The sequence below is a fragment of the Ambystoma mexicanum genome, chromosome 11 (assembly GCF_040938575.1).
Source record: "Ambystoma mexicanum isolate Mex_15411 chromosome 11, UKY_AmexF1_1, whole genome shotgun sequence".
Lineage (NCBI taxonomy): Eukaryota > Metazoa > Chordata > Amphibia > Caudata > Ambystomatidae > Ambystoma > Ambystoma mexicanum.
In genome coordinates, this window is record NC_090934.1 from 645660899 (window position 1) to 645680806 (window position 19908).

A 19908-nucleotide genomic window follows, 5' to 3' on the forward strand; every position below is an offset into this window, starting at 1 on the left:
AGGAGTGAGTGGAAATGCGAAGTCCGGTAGAATGATCTTGCAGCGGAAGGCGGCTCAAAAGGTTGGTTAAACGGAGATTCACCAGTAGACTTGGGGAGACGCCAGAGAACCAGCTGTGATAAGTGCACCTTAGGAAGCCGGAAGGGCGCACAAATGACTCCAGATAGTTTGGAACTACCCGCGACCAGGAGGTAAGTGCTTAGCAGCAAGGGCAAGGGCAAGGAAAGGCAGGCTGAAAGTCAGAAGGGCAAGGGAACTGAGAGAGAGAGCGAGAGAGCGAGAGACCAGTACAAGACGTACGGATCGAATCAGCAAAAGGGAAACCAACGGGAGACCAGAGGGAGACGGGAAAACAAGGGAAGGATTACAAGAGAAAACACACGGAGAAAGGATACACTAGCGTTACCTTCAAGACGCAGAGTACAGTGAAGGTGCAACGTGAGGAACGCCACAATGAGCCGGCAGTAGTAAACGCCGGCGGCCATCTTGGAAAAAACACTAGTGCGGTGCTCCCAGAACGGCCGTCAGACGTGGTGGAACTGTTAATGGCGTCTCCATAAAGAAAAGAAACGCCGCCCGACTGAAGTCATGACACCGACCTTGGCCTTCCTTGCCTGATCACTTGACTGTGACATGCTCAGGCTGCACCGCAAGCAGCAAGTGACTTACCTGCTTTGCCGGCTGGGACTTGGTCTCCTGTCGGGGCCTAAGGGTGGGGGGGGCGGGTGCACACACTGGCACCCGCACAAATGAAAAAGCAGGCAGAGCAGGCCCCAGGAAGCAACTAGGTCGCACCACGCAGTGCAGCAGGGTAGGCTCTCTCTCTCACAAATCAGGACCGATGAGGCCACGCCTCGACACCTTCACTTCACAGTAACTTGTGAAATGAAGGTGGGCCACGCTTCCTCCTGTGGCAACAACAACACGTCACCATGTAATTTCACTGGCTCAGAAGAACAGCCAATGAAAACTGCACATTCTGTCTTACTATACAGAATGTATCAAATACTGCATAGTAACAACAGAATGGTAGTTTTCATTGGCTGTTGTTTGTAACAGTTTGCTATTGCTGGCCCCTACGAGGCCCAGCCAGCCATGGCCTGCAACCTGCAAGCACGAGAGAGATCGAGATCAGAATGACAAATCCCAATGATTTATAATCGAAGCAAAGCGAAGTGGAAGAACAAACAAAGCGATTGCACGTGCGTTGGCCCCGCATGAGTTCCGGTGCCCAAAAAAAGAGTGCCGGTGTGTTGGGCACCGGCAATCACCCCCACAAATTAAGCACTGTGTGCAATTCATTGTTTGAAGGTTCGAACGCTAGCTGGGAGTATTTTTCTGAAGTTGGTGAAAGGAGTACCACTGAGTTGGGAAATAAATATTAATATTGTTCAAAGAAACAATTCCATTTGTGATTTGCTGAGAGCAAGTGCAAAAATCACATGCACATTTTGAGGGCAACTTTTATTTTTGCGATTTTCATCCATCTTATGCTTGCATATGTGGCGTTATTCCTATTCCTAAAGTGCGGCTCACGAGTTTACATGCAAGTACCCCCACCCCCATACGAGTGAGCTAAAAGCCTGTTCAGGGCCAAACAAAATGAATTCAGAAAGAGGGAACATGGAATTATGATGAAATGAAGATGCTCTGAAGTTCATTCGATTCTTTCCAGTGCAAATACCAACAGTAGCAGCATGAAGCAGTGACAGCTTAACAAAATCATGTTTTTCTCGGAGTCTGCCAAGTGAGAATAATTTAACAAAATACATGTTTTCGAATATCCTGAAGAATGTTCTTACCCGCCTTGAGCACACACATCATTTTGTTGTTTTAAATTATGGAATGCCCCGAGACTTCGGAAACCCAACGCTCAGCATTTAACCTTCGCATCCAAGTGTGCCTTGGGATCCAGCAGAGCTTGTGTGATGGGAAACGCATATTTTTCGTCTCTGGAGACCGTGGAGTAAATACGTCAGGCATGTATTAGTTCTGGTCATAGAGATTTAGCTAGATATGAGTGAAGAAAGACATTTTTTTTATTTTTTTTATGCAAACCTTACAGACAGTTTAATAGCATGTGGCTACAGAAATGCTCATGACAACCAAAGAACCAGAAACGCTCTACATTGGGTTTTCAGTAATTTTTCAGAGTCGTCGTAGTGCAGTGTTGGCTAGACTCTCTCACTGAGTGCTGACTAAAACTGTACTCCCTGTCAGTGATCCTAGTGTATACACAGTGCAGGGTTTACAACATCATAGTATGGGGGTTTAGATTTGAAATACTAATATGGATAAGCAGATTGGTCTTGTATAGCAGTCTTCTGCAACTTTTGTTGGCTTCCCAGCACGTGACTGTAAGAAAAGCAGGATCATTAGTGAGTTAGCGGGAGAGGCACATGTGAGACTTGAGGTGCTGGTCAGATGTACCCGGTTCCTTTGTGCCAGTCTCCGTTGTATGAGTGCATCAGAGACATTTGGGAGTATATTTTCCAAATGGAAGAGCAAAAGACCTGATAGACAACAGTGTTTTGTGTCTGCTTAGTCGATGATGTGGGAGAGTGAGATATGGATACAGAGGAGAACTTAATCACGTTTTATGTAGTGTTGAAACAGGCCTGTGACGCCCGTCTGTGGAGGATATATGTGTGTATTGTGAAAGAGCAGCAGATCTTATTGGAAAATTGGTTAGTCAGGGGAAGAAGGGAATAGATCTTCCAGCAAAAATAACCTGCACCCCTACCAATTACCTCTTACAGAGAGGTTCCATTTCACTTCCCTCTCTGCCTGTCCCTCTCAGCCCCGCTCCCTTTCTCTGTCCCTTTCTCTCTCTCTTGTTGTCTCTCTCACTCTCTCTGTCTATTTCTGTCCGTCTCAAACAAATACATTGCACTCTACTTGCAAAAAAACAAGGATCTGCGAGTGAAGAAAAAAAAAATCAACCCACACTGCAAACATGGACTACAATTGGCAAAGTGCGACCCCATAACAACTCAAAACAAAGTGGTGAAGACCAACTTGGAGGGTATCTTGTCTATCCTTGCTCAGGACGTTCCTTTGAATCAGATCATTCTCTGGTCTGAAAATGTTTGGAAGTCCCTGACAGAGTTGTTTCAGCACGATTTCAAACAAAGCAAAATGAGCTTGACTAGCTAGTTTGATGACTCGTGCAGAACCATGTAAAACCATCTAAAGGGGACCTTAAGAAATAAGAATTGCCATAGGGGCGAGATCATCAGGGCAAGGGCAACTTACAAAAGGAAAGCGGAAGCTAGGAAAGACTTTCTGGAGAACGAGCATGGGAAGAACTTTTGCTAGCAGTCTCCAACAACGACTCCAAGAAATGTTGGGACTTTGTCACAGGAGACCCCCCTACAAGAGAGTGAAGACACATAGGGAGAATGATGTGGGAGCCCAATCCTGGATTCACCACTATTCAACCCTATATCAGTGTCAGGTGACTAGGTGTGTGGGTGAAGACCGCTGTTCCTTGATACGGCTGACTTTGAAGGAAGTGAAGACAGCAGTTAACCAGCAATTGCGCAATCGTGCTCCAGGTCCACATGCAGTTCCTGCAGACTTATACATGGGTGAACTAGACTTGTGGGCCCCTCTCCTGATGATCTGATGATTTTTTTTATAATTCCTGCTTGGAAACAGGTGTTTACCGGCAATCATGGAAAAGCGTAATTATCCACCCTATATTTAAAAAGGGTGACCCTGGATGCCCTTTGCCTTACACGCCAATTTAATTGTTGGACACCTCCTTCAAGGTCTTTGTACGGATCACATTCACCCAGAGGATTGGATCCTGAATAGCCAAGTTCTATCAGAGATCCAGTATGGTTTTAGGCCAGGTTTGGACACTCGCAATCAAGCACTCAATTTGTATTTAGAAGGGACATCATCTGTCTTTGGCAAAAGGGAAAAAATTCACCTGGCATTCATGGACCTGAGCACCGCATTTGACAAGGTGGACAGGGCACTTTTGTGGCAGGTGCTTGGTTCCATGGGTTGCCCAGAAGAGTTTTTAAAAATGCTACAAATGATCCACGAGGACTATAGGACGTGTGTCCATTATGGGGAACAGGCAAAATGTACGGGTTACTTTGAGGTAGCAAAGAGAGTCTGGCAAGGCTGTGTTTTAGCACCAGTACTGTTTGCTCTCTATATTAATACCCTGTACAGGGCCCTGATGAACTCAAACGTAGATTATCCTCATGTGGGTGAGAAGGCACTTCCTGTGCTAGTGTACGCTGATGATACGGTTTTAATTGCTCGCACCCCGAAAGCCATCCGGAATCTCATAGATGTTCACACAGATTTTATGTCCAATCTGAAGTTAACAGTAAACCCCACTAAATCAGCAGTTATGGTATGTAGCCCGGGAGAGGGAAACAGGTTAAAATGTGTAAAATTCTGAGTAACAATTCCACTATCCCACGAGTGTAAAAATGAGATTATTTAGGCATTTATTTCTATGAAAATTGGAGGGGGATGGTCCATGTGCAGATACAAGGCATTAAAATGAAACAGACACTGGGGGCATTTCTCGATTTATGACCATGCGTCAAGGTCAATCACTTAACTTTATCTTTGAAGTGTTTCGAGTAGAAGCAAAGGCTGCCACCATGGAGTAGCACTGTGGGGGAATGAACATGTAGCGTCCATTGAGGTTATTGAGATTAATTTCCTGAAGAAGCTAGTAGGGCTCCATAGTTCAGCTCCGAACCACGCTGTGAATACAGAACTAGGAATACCCCACATTGGGGATGACTGGTATACAGCAGCACTTATGCACTGGCTTGGGATATGGTCTAATCCGAGAGCTAGCTTGTCTCAAGAAATTATTAAAAGTGTACTCTCAAGTTCCTTCTGGTGTATAATACTGTGGCTGAATTTAATTTCTGTTGGCCTGAGACAATTGAACGTCCCAAGCCTGCGGTGTCCATATGATCTGCTCCCTGCAGTCCAGATCAATATGTATAAGAGGGCAATTTCGTTCCTTAATTTTAATAAAACGCGAATCAACTGGTCTTATTCTCGAGTCAAACAGAAAACATACGCTTCTTATGAAACCAGATGTAATTTAGCCTTATCTACAAACCTGTAGATCACTGGGCACTGACTAGGGCGCAGTTTAACCTTATCATGTTAAGAGAAAAAACGAGAAATTGGCAGGGTTATGAACAGTCCTTAGTCTGCCCAGGCTGCAGTGCTGTAAAAGAAGATCTGTTACATGTTGTCTTGTTTTGTCCATGCTATGACGACATCAGGAAACGGACCGCTACTCAACTGTTGAGAAAAGCTAACTTTAATCAGTGCTGACCATCAATCATATTTTAGCTGCTGCTGAACCAATAGTTGTTGCCTGGTGTTCCCTAGAATTACTGAGAAAGGCATGGAACAGAAGAAAACGTATTGTGGACGCCTAATTTTAAAATGCCTTTTTCGAATGTGGCCAGATTTGAATTAATGAGTGTTTTACTGTAATTATGAATATTGCATTTTATCACATCGGTCTATGTTTATTTGTATTTCTCTGCATTTTTTTATGGATTTTATCTGAATAAACATACTATAATGATGATGATGAAAGGAGGCATTCCGCAAGCTCCACTCATTACCATAATCTGCATGCTAATGTGTACAGGAGGGCCGAGCGACCTCTGATGGGCCCATGGGATCAGAGCTCACCCTCAAGTACTTTAAGATGAGATAGCTGCACCTTGAGGAGGATGGGGTGCAGGATTCTCTTACTCCAACACCAATCAATAAGGACAACTCAATGGTTTGGCAAAGGGAAGTCCGTTTAATGACAAGTACAAAAAACTGGGAAACATTAGGAAATCATCAGTGAAGTGATCGCCCGTCTTGCTTCAACTTCCACAATCTTCATTCAAACAGCAGTTTTTATAGGCAATATTTGTTATCATTGACGTGTAACACTAGAAAGTTTGTCATGCAAGTCTATTGGTTGGAAAAGGTAACTTAAGTATAGGTACTATAACTGTATATGGTAACAGAGTGTGAGGATTGGATAACTCTTATCGGGTGGGCGTCTACGCCCCTCCCTCTACATCACTCATGCTAGACATCACTACAAGTAGGATGTCTCATTGGTTCTACTAACTATAGGACCCTAGATTACTTGGTCCATTGTGATTGGGTCGGTTACACCCCTAGGCATAAATCTCCACTTTAATTAGCAGCTTGCATAATGGTTACCCAGATGTGGCATGGCCCAAGATTCACCCTGCCTCCCTTCCATCAATCAGCACTTTAGGGCTATCTGTCAATTAGTTGGCTTAGGATGGCCTCGAAACTGTACCTTCTTATCAGGGAAAGTTATGGCATCCTCTGATTTTGGGTGACATCAGACGTTGGTACCTCTTCACGCTTGGCTGGTCACATGTCAGTACACCATGAAGCTGCTTCATTTCCATCTATTTGCCTATTTGATTCTCTCTTCGGCCTCGCCACCTGCCTGGGCCTCCTTATCTCGACCTTGACGGCAGGCTGCTATGCTCTTAAGTTTCGATTCTTCTGAGTTGGCGCTCTCCTCCCTTCCTTGGGTTGACCTCGAATTTCTAGGCATGAGCTACTTCTTGCTATGTTTCGATTACGCTCTTTCGTCTGGCTTTGTGCTGGTATATGAATCCTGGCCTGTTTGGCCCCTACCATCCTGGGTTTAATTCTGCTTTCATGTAAAGTGGACTGCACTTATTTGATGTGCTTCATTGAGGTATATATATATATATATATATATATATATATATATATATATATATATATATATATATATATATATATGCATATATAGTTGGCACTTGCCGCTCTATTATTCTACTAAGCATAGCAAGCCGTACTGTTTTTTTAACTTCTTGCGTTAAAAGCCTATGTACAGGCGTTAGCTGGTTGCATATTTACATCCTGCTTTATGGTTGCATTTCTTTATATTTTGACATCGTCTTAACTTCTATGTCTGTGATGTCTTTATTCATGGTGTTTTGTCTTTTTGTGTTATCTTTTGGTTGTTGTTTGTTCATCTGTATGTCAGCCCGGGCCCTTTGGGTCACTTCTGGGACTGTCTGAAAGTAGTATTCATGTCGTGTCAGCTGTTGGTATGGTTGTCTCAATGGGTACCGTGCTACCCATGGTTGTCTGGTTATTGGCACTTCAACAGGTATTTCTCTTCTGATAGGTACTGGGCAGAGCCCCAGTGTGGCTCTCTGTTGATTTATTTGCTCCTCATACGTCACATATCTCGGCGAGTATGTTCCTGTTATTTAAAAATGGGTGGCTGGAGTGCAGGCCATATCTGGCACCTCCTCTACAAATGGTTATGGAGGGAAGAGATGTTAGTTCAGAGAAAGGGCTGCTTGAAATGTGTGGACCAGGGGCACCAATTTCACCTTCCTTAAGATGCTGGGTGGCAGGCTCAGAGATGCCTCATATTCATGTGCTGTGCACAGTGGGCTACTAGGACATTTACTTGCCAGGGCAACTCCCACTGGTGGAAGTTTAAAGTGTTTGTCAGGCGCTTGTTGCGGGTGGGGCGGGCTTCTCATCAAGATATACCCTGCGCTCTCCCTTAAGACTCAAACTCATTTCACACAATATACACAGCCACAGGCTAAAACAGCCCTAGGCTAAAATAAAATCTCCCTGCCCCACCCAGCCACCATTCACCAGTTGAGGAGGCAGCACTAAAAGTTTGGTTTCACAGTGACACTGCAACCCTGCAGGGGGATTTCCATGATGGACAGAGGAGCAGAAAAGATAGATGGGAGGGTGTGGATTCCCTCAAAGCTAGGTACACCATCACTGTTCCCAAATAGGATGTGGAGGCTACAGAAAGGTGAAGAGCAGCATGCGGACAGATGAACTGATGCATGGGCACTGGGATGCAACGGAAGGCCAATAATATTGTACTTGCGAACTTGAAAGTATTTCTGGCCACTTGTTTGGTAAGGATCTCTGCCAGAGTTCCTTACAAAGCTTTGTGCAACAGCTACATATTGAAGCCAGGTATGCCGAATTCCTCGCATTGTTAAGGATTACCTTTCAACAGATAGGGGGGAGGTCTCAGGGATTGGAATATGCACAAGATGTGAGCTGTCCCTACAGGTAGACACCTGGAGCTAGGACTGTAGTAGCTCACCCACTCACAGCTATTTGGCACTACAAAAAGGGAGAGGTTGTGCCGATCTGCAGTAAGACAGGATGGGCACGTTTGTGCTCTAATATTTACAACTTGTGTTTGACATGTTTTGTAGCTAGTCCCAAATGCTAGACAAGGCATGTTTTTGCCATCTGGTCCCCTTTGTTTGTCTGGTCGTTCCCTACCATATTACATTATCTAGCATTATCTACATATCAACACAATGTGGTATATTTGAATACATCATGAACTTGCAGAGGGTTTTCACTGGGCTACAGAGCAAACGTTGATGTCAGGCCATCATTTACAGCACATACATGTTCTTGATATTTTTGAAGAAAGTTGGTGGAAAAAACAGTGAACTCTTCCATTCGTGGCTGGATAACACTAGGAATGGGTTTGCTCTTTCGGCTGCTTCATTTATGTGTATTGCCAATAGGCAGAAAAGGATGCAAGCCTCCAAAGGAGATGATGCATGTCGTTCAGGGTGTGGTTTATTGTGTACCAAATGACTAGCATCTTTGTTGAATGTTGATTTGTGTTTTTATTTAAAAATGTAAACTTACAGGAAAAGAGTGGCAGAGTGGCATTTGTTTTCACTCACTTGCATGTGCCACGTGTGCAATGGCGCCTGTATGTGCAAATCCCTTTCTGCATGTGAGTCCTTTGCACACGCAAACATCTTCTGTCTGGGCGTGTGCCTCACGAATGATGGGCTCAATCTAGACTGAGTTGCTGATTCATTTATGCACACAGTCTTGGATGCTTCTTCCTTTGGCACGCGCCACTGTTCCTCATCTCCTCTGTGTGAGGCCAGGCTCTGCGATGGTTCTGAAAGCACGATGAAGGCAGAGGTCTAGTCAGACTCCCTGGGCCTCATTACAACCCAGGCGTTAAGGGGTTAATGCGCCGTAAAAGGTGTCGGCGCCGTTAAACACTTAACGCCTGATTACGAGGTCCCTTTGCGGGTTGCACTTTAACGCCTGCTTTTAGCAGGCGTTAAAAACCAACCCGCAAAGGGACCTAGGAGCTAATTACGGCACCGTAATTGACGGTGCCATAATTAGCGCCTTCCCCATTCCCATTGAGCCCTATGGGCCAAAAATGGGAATGGGGAAGGGCCATGGCGGCATGGGGAATTACCACCCCGCCAACCTCGGAATGGGGTGGTAATTCCCCATTCCGCCATGGCGGAGTCGGTAAGTTACCGGCATGGACCATGGTGCTATTAGCACCATGGTCCAACGCCTGGGTCTTAATGAGGCCCCCTGCCTCCATTCATATGCCCATTGTTATGCCTCATTACGACCCAGGCGCTAATGGGTTAACGGCGCTGTAAAAGGCTGCGGCGCCGTTAACCTATTAGCGCCTAATTACGAGGTCCCTTTGCGGGACCCGACCTTAACGGCTGGTGTAGACCAGCCGTTAAATTAGGGACCCGCAAATGGACCTTGGTGCTAATTATGGTGCCGCAATTTGCGGCACTGTAATTAGCCCCTTCCGCATTCCCATTGAGCCCTATGGGGCAAAAATGGGAATGGGAAAGGGCCATGGAGAAAGGGAGAATTACCCCCCCGCCAACCTTGGAATAGGGTGGTAATTCCCCTTTTCTCCATGGTGGTACCGGTATGGTACCGGCGGCAACCATGGTGCTAATAGCACCATGGTTTACCGCCTACCGTGTAATGAGGCCCTTGGTCTTTAAGCCAGTCGCTGTGTACGTGCACACTGCATGCCCTGCAGATACTTATGCATAAATGGGCAAGTTGCTGTCCTTTCCAGATGTTTATGTTCATTCCTCTTACACACAAGCCCACTTAGCGATACAGAGGATCTTGGTGCATGGGAGGTTCAGTATCAGAATGTGGCAGGACACTTTGGGCCTCATTACAACCCAGGCGTTAAGGGGTTAACGGCGCCGTAAAAGGTGTCGGTGCCGTTTAACCCTTAACGCCTGATTACGAGGTCCCTTTGCAGGTTGCACTTTAAAGCCTGCTTTTACAGGCGTTAAAAAACCAACCCGCAAAGGGACCCTAGAGCTAATTACGGCACCGTAATTTACGGTGCCGTAATTAGTGCCTTCCCCATTCCCATTGAGCCCTATGGGCCAAAAATGGGAATGGGGAAGGGGCCATGGTGAATGGGGAATTACCGCCCCGCCAACCTTGGAATGGGGCGGTAATTCCGCCATTCACCATGACGGATTCCGGCATGGACCATGGTGCTAATAGCACCATGGTCCACCGCCTGGGTTGTAATGAGGCCCAAATGACTTTCATTCTGAGTACATTGTTTAAACCGACAGTAAGGGCCTCTTTACAGCCCAGGCGTTAAGGGGTTAACAGCGCCGTAAAAGGTGTTGGCGCCGTTAAACCCTTAACACCTGATTACGAGGCCCCTTTGCGGGTTGCACTTTAATGCCTGCTTTTAGCAGGTGTTAAAAAACCAACCCGCAAAGGGACCTAGGAGCTAATTACTGCACCGTAATTTACGGTGCCGTAATTAGCGCCTACCCATTCCCATTGAGCCCTATGGGCCAAAAATGGGAATGGGGAAGGGGCCATGGTGAATGGGGAATTACCGCCCCGCCAACCTTGGAATGGGGCGGTAATTCCGCCATTCACCATGGCGGGTTACGGCATGGACCATGGTGCTAATAGCACCATGGTCCACCGCCTGGGTTGTAATGAGGCCCTAAATCCGACCAAAAGATGTACCATTACCTCCACATGAGCTAACGGAAACTGCACTGACAGTAAGGGCAATTCTGCTAGGTGAATTTCAGAGTAAAAGCCATACCGAGAGGTCATTTTGCTAATGTTCATAATTACTGATACTGCCGACAATTCCAATTGCTTTACTGTACAGCAATTCCTCCATGAAATGCAGAATTACCTTTGCATTGAAATACCGACGTAGCATAGAAATAGGAAGTTGAGTGGGGACCATTTTGGAAAATACAATCCATTCTGAATCCAATACTTCAAATTGCTGTCCGAGCAACACGCATACCATAACCATGAGACAAGAGGAAGTTGTCTGAATTCAGTGGGCCTCATTACACGGAACCGTTAACCCTAACCGCGTTACTACGAGGTCCCTTTGCGGGACCCGACCTTAACGGCTGGTGTAGACCAGCCGTTAAAGTTGGGACCCGCAAAGGGACCTTGGTGCTAATTACGGTACCGCAATTTGCGGTACCGTAATTAGCTCCTTCCCCATTCCCATTATGCCTTATGGGGCAAAAATGGGAATGGAGAAGGGCCATGGAGAAAGGGGGAATTACCGCCCGCCAACCTTGGAATGGGGTGGTAATTCCCCTTTCCTCCATGGTGGTACCGGTATGGTATCGGCGACAACCATGGTTCTAATAGCAGCATGTTTTACCGCCTACTGTGTAATGAGGCCCAGTGTCTGCAAACTGAAGCCCAGAGACGCTGATCTACAGGCCCTAACTGAGGAGGTGATGGCCAACATGATTGAGCTCTTTGGAAGCGAGGAGTGCAAGACATCAATCCATGATCCCCATATAGAACCAAACCCGGGACAAGGTAGTGCCAGTGACAACTATGCAGCGAGATGAGTACAGTAAGAGGTGGAATGGCCTTAAAGTGTATGTCCACAGCCTCCTGGCAACCCATCACCATGAGACATCTGATACTAAAACAGTGGAGCTGCTGTACCTCACCCCCTGGGAGGAGATGGTCATCCGCATATAGCACATGCAAGGAGTAGGAGCAGTGAAGCTGGGATCTAGGAAGCCAAGCTGATTCCGTTTTTACACAATATACACTATTGGGTCAGTGAATCTAGCGGATGAGTGCCAACCTATCAGCAGATAGGCACACTGCTGACAAGATGGAGGTGTGCTTCCTGCTTACTCACCATCAACAATACTACAGCAATCCAGATGCTCACCCATTCCAGTTGTACAGCAGAAAATCAAACTATGTGGATATGAATGTGAACCATGATGAGACTGAACACATCAATATACTTATAATCCCTTGAAAACCTGAGAACCAGTGATACATAGTGCCAAAGACCATCAACACTCATATACCCCCAGTCATGCCAAATGCACAATGCAAGATAGATCAACTGCCCAAGTCACAGGACTCAATGTGTTCATAAACCAAGATGTAAAATGGGCCACCTGAAGGGCACTATTTGTACAGTAAGGGAGGTACTTTACCAATGACAGTGTCAAACCAAGGAGTCAGGGAATGATCACAACAACCGGTGTCCAGTCAACTCGTCGAAAAAAAACTGGTCGACTGCAATTTGGTCGACGCAATTTGGTCGAAAACCAAATGGTCGAATTTTTTTTTTTATTTATATATTTATTTTTTGGGTTTTCGTTTAGTTAAAAAAGGGTTTTTTAGAGAAAAAAAAGGGGGTTGGGGGGGGACCCCCCCCAAAAAAAAAAAAAAGGGTTAAAATAAAAAAAAAAAAAAATTCGACCATTTGGTTTTCGATCAAATTGGTTCGACCATTTGTCTGGTCGACCAATTTTTTTCGACCAAATGACTGGCAACCATCACAACCATGTCTACGTCATATAGTTCTGGATACACACTTCCCAACAACCTAGGCCCAGACGTTTGTCCACCTGCTCTTACAATCTAGTGCACACATCATTGCTGACCGGCCACGAACAAGAGACATGTGCATTCAAGTTAAATCACATACCTGTCAAAGTATGTGGAAGTTACAATGCAAAGGTTTCACGAAACTAAAACCATCACCAGACAAGTTCAGAAGCCATAATCCCCCCATATCCAGAGATGTACAGAGTTCCCTTATTATTGCATGTGGGTTTTGCTAAAACCTGCCCTTGAAACTAATTGAAGGTACATTCTCTCTCAAGAGGCACATAATGCAACGCGCGAGAATACATCTGTGATATTGCAGCAGCTCTTCTAAAAGATGGGTCTACCACCTTTACCGAAGACCAAACAATTAAAAGCACCTCTACTGCCTCACTTCACCTGTTACAATTGGAAGATACCGCTAGAGTCCAGCCACCAAAACAGCCCTCACTTTGACAGAAGGCGCTGCTGCTATCTCCACAGTCGTTCACACCTCCACAGCACCATTGGAATCCACTGCCAACCAGCCTGCCCCAGGCCTGTTGTAGTACCCCTCACAACCACAGCTGACAGTCAGTCTGCAACCTTGCCAGCGGAAGTGCTTCCCACCATCACTACAATATTTGTAGTGAGCCTGCCATCTGTCCTGTTGAAGAAGCTATAATGACCATCATTGTCAGTCAGCCTGCATTCGGTTCTACTGTAACCCAAATTTCTCCTTTCAGCGGTGGTATTTGGTCACACTGGCTTCATCAACCCCCCTCCAAGCAATGTGTCACCCATGACCTCTTTTGCAGATGATCTGCTGTGGCATCAGCATCATGATAATACATTTGTCATGGATGCTGCAGATGCTGAGGCCAATGGAATGGGGCTGAGAGATGCTGTAGACACCCTCTCCACTGCCCACCATTCTGATGACCTGCCCAGTAATGCCTTATTTGCCATCTGCAGCAAGGCTATGAGGATGTAATCACTTGTTAACCCAAACTACAGCATTCAGAGTCAATATTGGATGATGTGAAAGGGGCCTCACATAGATTCACAACTGTGGCACCACCTAAATGAGCCAATGACAATCAAAGCATGTAGGATCTGGGCCTCATCACGAATTGGGTAGTTTCCCTGCGGTAATACTGCCGGGATACCACCCCATGCTAATAGCGCTACTGCAGCTCAGTCCGGCGCAATTTGTGCCAGATCACGAGTTGTGGTGGGCAGTAAATCCCCATTCCATATGACCCATAGGTTGGGGAGCGCTATTACCACTGGCGGTAATAGTGCTGAAAAAGTCAAAAAAAGGACCGAGGGCCTCATCACGAGTTGGGCAGTATCCCAGCTGGGATACCGCCTAACTTTATATGTGTTAGCACCTTACCGTCCGGCAGTATTACTGACGGATCACGGGTTGGGCACTAACCATTACTCCATATTCCCCATTGTGTTCATAGGACCCAACAGGGAATTGTTGGCACAATTACTGTGCAGTAATACCACCAGCAGTAATTGCACTGAAAATATGATTTTTTTTTACGTGTTTACCGCCAGCTCTCAGCTGGGGGAAAACACGCGAGACTCGAGATTGGGTGAAGTGGTAAATGTGGTGGTAATATTGTTACCGCTGCAGTTAAAGGCTACCACCCAACTCGTGATGAGGCCCCGAAAATGGTAATTTTTACCTCCAGCAAAAAGCTGGAGGCAAAAAAACTATTTTCCACCCAACTTGTGATTTGGCCAGCCCTTAATTGCTGCAGTAATACCGTTACCGCTGCGTTTAAAGGCGCCCGCCAAACTCATGATGAGGCCCAGTGTCTGCTGGTCAGGAAAACATGCAGAGAGCTCTTCTCCTTACGTTGCTCGACCTGTGTAGATACGATTCAAATCTGCCTCTGTTACTCCCATAGAAGGCTCACATTCATGCAACCCGCATTAGAGGTCATTGTGCAACACCACACAATTACCAAATACACTTTACTGGGCATGACAAAATCAAGAAGAGATAATTGTCTGACTCTGAGGTGTCATTGAGCTATTGATTGCAGGTGGAGGGAGGACTTGGGTGTTGGGAATTGCGGGTGGTGGGAGGGTATGGGTGTTTTGGATTAAGGGTGGAGGGAGGACATGAGTGTTGGGGTTTGAGGGTGGATTAGGGCATGGGTGCCTTACAGTAAGTCAGTCAGGACTTCCTTTGCCCTTGTCTTGATGATGTGAGGACCTCCCCTCTCTTTCTCCTATTCATGCCTCTTCCATTGACTGTGCTTTCTCTGACTTTCACTATGCACGTATGTCTCCATTTGACCAACACTATTCTGCTTGCACAATCGCTCCTTCCCATTCCCAGTACTAAGCCTCCTTATCTGTTCTCCAGGACCTTAGGTTTGACACATCTACTCTTGCCTGGATCACTTCCTACCTGGAAGGTTGATCCTTTAAACTCTCTTGGAATTTGCAAACCTCTGACCCCACCCCCCTCACTGACATAATCCCCAAGGATCATTCCTTGAACCTCTGCTCTCACCCTATGTACCTCTGCCTGGGGAATACTTTTCTCAATTCTTTTGCTTTCACTAACACCATTTGTTTTGCAGTTGTGTTCTGATATGATAAGGGTCATTTTCTCTTAGATTATCAGAGGCATTGCTCAACTCTCACTGCGAAGGGGGAGCCTACAGAAGGTAAGTACAATACTGAATTACTTACCTATCATTTTAGAAATGTTGTCCTTTCAGGCACAATGCACACATTTGAGTTGGAGGTGGGAGTCACTTTGGATGGGGAGACGGTTACATAACCCAACTGCATTTCCTGATGTACTTCCCTATGTATTTTGGGGCATTTGGTCAATTCATTCACAATATTTAAATATGAGTGGGAGTCACTTTGGCTGGTGGTATGACAAAGGGTTGTGCTTCAGCCATGTGGACCATCCACCAAAGAGCTTCTGGGTGTACATGGATGATGTGTCCATATTCAGATCTTTATGCACTAGCTCAGGGTTCTTTTGAAAGTGAGGTCCTACAGCAGGTCATTGGGTGGTGAGGAAAGCACACCTGAATGCACATTTCACAGTGCCAAAGTAAACCTTCAGCATTTCGACTTACCAGCTATGACTCGACCAAGTGCTTCACTGGGATTTGATTGCTGGGGCACTGATGGTTACGTTGCTGTGCTGACATTTGGGGTGATGCTGCTACAATGAAAAGGATCAGTTTGTCAAAGATACATGGGTCTAACTGAGGCTTCCATGAGCCTTCAGAGGGCCTGCCCTCACTAATGAAGATCACGTGAGCATTCAATGTTTATCCCCACTGGACATGAGATAAGAAAAGCCTCAAAGATAGGTTTAAAATACTTAGCTGTGACTCCAACTACACCTTCAGAACTTCCCTGTCTTCCTGGCCTACCTTAAAAAAAACAAAAAGACATCCTTAACCCTGGGAAAGTCCTACTACAAGTGTCATGATTTTTGATGGTGCCACTGGTGCTGTGGACTTTGTCTGCTGTCTTAGCTAAAATGATAGAGTCAATTTAAAGCATACATGAAACAAAATATTAACCAAAACCTACCACCTTGTCTTTACCAATAATAATGGGAAGCCGTATTCTACCGCCATATGGCAATCATTTCACTGGCTTATATTTGCACACTGATCCCTCCCAGTTAGCACAAAGCTGCCCCACCCCTAAGCTCTCAGATAATTACGTCTCATTTCCATTTGCATAGCCTCAGGTTGGCAGGCAAACTGACTCTGATCGAGACCACCTTGCGTTGGGCAATTTGTGCACTAATTCTAAGACCCTCACCATGGAACCATCACACTGACTAGCACCCCAAGGGCATTACTGCCTCTTCTTACCAATCCCTCCCCACCAAGAACCCTTTCCCCCCACCAGATGCGTTATCCATGCTGGCCCTCCTCCGGTTACCAGTCAATTGGTCGAAAACATTTGGTCGACAGGACAACTGGTCGACACCATTTGGTCGAATGCCAAATGGTCGAATTTTTTTTGTTACCCTTTTTTTGTTTTTTTTGGGGGGGTCCACCCCCCAACCCCCTTTTTTTCTTTTTTTTTTCCCCCACACGAAAACCCACAAAACACATATATAAAAAAAAAAAAAAAAATTCGACCATTTGGCATTCGACCAAATGGTGTCGACCAAATTGCAGTCGACCAGTTTGCTGTCGACCAATTGACTGGACACCCCCTCCTTCCCCGTGGCCTTGAAGGTGGTCTACGAAAGGCACAGAGGGGCCAACAAAAAAGAAAGAAAAGATAAAGGAAACAATCCAGTCCCTGCTCAGCATCCTCCTCCTCCTCCACAGCATTCAAGGTGGATCCGCGGGGGGAAAGAAGGGGCAGGGTGATGACAAAAACGCACAAAAAAGAAAAGGGAAGTGATCAGTTCCCCATTCGCCCTTCTCCTCCGCTGTGGCCTCCAGGTTGGGTCCATGGTGGGTGAGTGGCGTAGGGTCCAGGGGGAAGGACAAAATAAGTAAAAGTGATATGACCCTACTTACCCTCCTCCTCCACCAAATGCCCCAAAGTGGGTGCATGGGGGGAAGGGGTGACAGGGGGCCAGTGAAAATATAAAAAAAGGATGACGTGATCTGGTCCCAACTCACCCCCTTCTGCCATGGCATCCAAGGTGGATCTGCGGGAGGTGATTGGCCTAAGGGACAGGGAAAAGGGAAACAAGGAACAGTGATACGTGCCCACTTGCCCTCGTCCTGCCCCGAAGCCCCCCAAGGTGGTAGGTTGAAAGTGGGTTGAAAGTGGGTCAGTAAAAATATAAAAAAGGGGAAAGTGATCTTGTCAACACTCATCCATCTTCTCCCCTGTGGCCTCTAAGGTGGGTGCATGGGGGGTGAGTGGCATAGGGACCGGGTCAAAAAGGAAAATATAAGGAACAACATGTCCTCACTTGCCCTCTTCCTCCACCAAAGCTCCCAAGGTGGGTCCATGGGGAGCAAGGGGTGAAAGAAGGCCAGTGAAAATACAAAAAAGTGGGGAAGCGGTTTGGTCCCCACTAACCCTCCTCCTCCTCATGGCATCCACAATGGATCTGCAGAGGTAAGGGGCACAGGGGGTGGGTGAAAAGGAAAGGGAAGTAAGCCAGTCCTTGTTCACCCTCCTCCTCCCCTGCAGCATACAATGTTGGTCCATAGAGGGTGAGGGGCACAAGAGGTCTGGCAAAAAGGGAAAAATAGAAAAGAGAAGAGATCCAGTCCCTGCTCACCCTCCTCTTTCGTGGTGGCGTCCGATGTGTGTCCACGAAGGCGAGGGGCATAGGTGAGCCGGTGAAAATAAAAAATAAGGAACAGTTACCTGGTCCGTGCTCTCCCTCCTCTTCAACTGTTGCTTCCAAGGTGGATCCTTAAGGGCAAGGGCACAGGGGGTACAAGATGGCCAGTGAACATTTAAAACATGGGAGAATGATCTGGTTCCTGCTCACACTCTTTTCTACCTTGCAGTTTCCAAGGTGGATCCTTGGAGGTCAAGGGGCATAGGGGTTGGTTGAAATGAAAAAAGGGATAAGTGATCCAGTTCTCACTCACCCTCCTTATCCCCCTCAGCCTCCAAGGTGGGTCTGCAGAGGCTTAAGGGTACAGTGTGGACGGAAAGAAAAGGAACAGTGATCCTGTGCCCGCTTGTCCTCTGCATACTCTGCAACTCCAAGGTGGGTCTGTGGGGGTCAAGGGGCATAGGCTGGTGAACATGGAAAAAAATAAGGAACTGTGATTTGGTTGCTGGTCATCCACCTCCTCCTGCTATATGACCCCCAAACTGGGTCCCTGGGGATTAAGGGGCACAGTTGCACCAGTGGAATAAAAAGGGGGGAGTGATCCATTCTCTGCTTACCCTTCTCCTCCCCTGTGGTTTCCAACGTGGGTCTACAGGGGGCGAGTGGTTCAGGGGACGAGTGGTGCAGGGCACTGCAAAAAAAGAATACTCAACTGGTCCCTACTTGCCCTCCTCATCACCTGTGTCCTACAAGGTGGGTCAGCACGGAGTGAGGGACGCATGGGGGACAGCAAAAAGAAAAAGAAATGTAAAATTACCCAGTTCCCACTTGCCCTCCTTCTCCTCTGCATCCTCAAAGATGGATCTGTGGAGGTGAGGGGGAGCAAGGAAGCCAGTGAAAATAAAAAGGGGGTTTATCCAGTCCTTGCTTGCTCTTCTTCTTCCCCACGGCCTCCGACGTGGGTCCACAGGGAATGCGATGTGCAGGGTGGTGAGTGTAAAAAAAAACGGGGGTACAATCCAGTGCTCAGATGCCCTCCTCCACCCCTGAAGCCTCCAAAGTGGGGCCACAGGGAGTGAGGTGTGTAGGCACACTGTGAAAAGATATAAAAATGGGGAAGTAATCAAGTCCTCATTCTCACACCTGCTCATCACATGACTTCAAAGGTGTCGTCCAAGTTCTGTTTGTGGAGAGAAAGGGGTACAGAGTGTGAGGAACCTGAGGGCATTCTCACTTCTTTCCATCCAGTATCCTCTGCTCAGGTGGCCTTGGAAAGGAGATCACTCTTGGATCCCAATCGTGGGGTTGCACATGCGAGGGAAAGTCACCTGGTTGGAGGAGACTTGGAATGTGGGGAGAGGGCATTCTTATGTGAGACATGGTATGCCCCATTTCCCTTTCACCATGAAACCTCCATCCCTCAAGCCTTCATAGGCTTTCGTCGGCCCTGTCACTGTGATTCCACTAAAATATTCTCCCAAAATGCATCAATATGGTACTGGGATGAAGAAGAGAATAACTGGACCAACACATCCTCATTTTATGAAAATAAACAATTTGCAGCCCCAACCAAGTAATGGGACGAGGAGGAGGACAACAAGATCAAGGCAGTACTACTGCTTTGCTGATCAGCAGCCTAGTCCTTTTTTTAATGAAACTGAAGGCGGGAGCTTTAAAATCTGGAAGCATAAGAAAATGATGTCAGCTGTGGAAGCACAGCGGGCTGCATTAGCACAGTCAGCTCTGTGAAGGGGGATCTCTCCGGTGTGGGGAATCGCAGGAAGAGCGCTGGAAGCTGTGAAGCAGTGCAGAGTGTACGCAGTAGGAAGTGGTGACAGAAGAATCTGGAGACCGGTAAAAAGCCATGAAACGGAGGTCGGAAGGACCGAAGGTAGTGGTCGTATGTA